Below are 1,945 nucleotides of genomic sequence, written 5' to 3'. Positions count from 1 at the left end.
ACCCCCCCCCCCCCCCCCCGCATATTTTTGATTAAATAAATGCAGAGTTGATGAGCATAAAAAAACATTAAAAATCTTGCTGGCATAATTAATTAAATGTTGTTGTTAAAAAAATATAGATTATTAGAAGTTACAAGTTGGCCTGAGTTAACACTCTGAGACTCTCTGAGGACTAAGTATAGTGCTGTTCTGGTTTCACCGTCAACATTTAGTCAGTGCCCCCACCACCAAAATCCTACCGAAAAGAAACATGGAAAGTTAATCTCAGTCCTGCAAAAAACATGAAATCCTCTCAACCCTTTGAGTCCCTGGACTTGTGGGTGGAGAGAGGATAGACTTAGTGATGTTCTGATTCATCGTCGCCACTAAAATTGATTATTTTCAGTCACGTTGGATTTTTCCAGTGCCGGTGAATGGCGGCTAGGCCCGTTTTGCTCTGCCTGGCTGCCGTGTTTACCTGAGGCTTCGATTCAGTCAACTCGACTCTGAAATACCCCTGGAGAATGATTGATTATTAACCGTGAAATAAGGTTTCATGGACTTAGTTTAACATATTGTGATTCAAATATAGCCTATGGAAGTTATGGAAGCCCGTATCTGCCATGGAATACAAGTATGTTATCAACTTTTTTTCTCACAATTCAGGCTTTGTTTTTTGTAGTTATGAACACAGAATTGCATGACAGAAGCTCAGAATTTTTTTTTTTCTCACAATTTTGAGTTTACATCTCAGAATTCTGGGTTTATATCTTAATTCTGACCCCCCCCCCACATAATTCTGCTTACATCTTGCAATTTTGACTTTTTTTTTTCTAAATTCAGAGTTTACATCTCGCAATTCATTTTTTTTTTAATAAAATAAAAAAGTAAGTAATTGCGACTTTATCTCAGTTCTGACTTTTTTTTTTTCATGATTGCAAGTTTATATCTCACAGTTCTGACTATTTTCTTAGAATTGACAGTTTATTTCACAACTCTGAAGTTATATTTTGCAAGTCAGAATTGTGAGAATTGTGAGAAAGTCAGGCTTCCATATTTTGACTGGTTCATTTCAGCCAGTCTAAATGGTAGCCTAATGCTACTTTATTTAGTTTTAAATTAAAAATGTTCAAAAAGTTCAAAATGTGCCTTCTAAGTACTGCCAACTAAACAGTTACTTTTTTCAGTGACGTATTTTTTTGACATTGGTATCAAAGAGATTTGCAGAGCTGACCGGGCCTGAGACCTAACGATCTCGGAATAGTTATTTGCTTAATACTGACAATAGCTATTGGACCAACCAAGATGTCAGGGTAATTGAATAAGTGTGCAGGTCAGGTTAAGCCTTGAGTCAGCACATGGTAGTTCAGAGGTAATTTGCCTTTGGCCACAACAGAAAACGCAACAGAATTAAAGTGAAGTGAAAGTGAAGTGACATGTGGCCAAGTATGGTGACCCATACTCGGAATTAGTGCTCTGCATTTAACCCATCCAAAGGTTTTATTCCCACTGGTAAATACATAACCACATACAAACATCCTTAACCCGCTGTTCTGCTAATGCCAAGATTTCTCTCAGGGAAGAAAAACAAACCGTAAAAATGTACTGGTCCACAACCTTATTAAAAGAGTCCACCACCATTTTCTTTTTGAAGCTAATACAAATGGTTTTGACAACTACTACTTTTGTTGTTGTTGTTATTTTCTATATTTGCCAGCAGTGTTCAAAATCCAGTCATTTTATGCAAATATTGTGCAAAAAAAAAGTTACAAATCATCATACAGTATACATACACACAAAAGCTTTGTTTAGACAGTAAAAACTATCAAAGCTTGTTTTTGCCTTGAGTAAAAAACAACAACAACTAATAATAATTCCGATTCTAACTGTAAGACTTTTTATCCCACAGTGGGCCTTTGTCTTTTTATTTTTTTTATCTTATCTAACAAACTTCCTTAAAAAAAAA

Source organism: Sinocyclocheilus grahami, unplaced genomic scaffold (genome assembly GCF_001515645.1).
Source record: "Sinocyclocheilus grahami isolate Dianchi unplaced genomic scaffold, SAMN03320097.WGS_v1.1 scaffold1.1, whole genome shotgun sequence".
In the NCBI taxonomy this organism is placed as follows: Eukaryota; Metazoa; Chordata; class Actinopteri; order Cypriniformes; family Cyprinidae; genus Sinocyclocheilus; species Sinocyclocheilus grahami.
Note: the sequence above shows the minus strand (reverse complement) of the source record.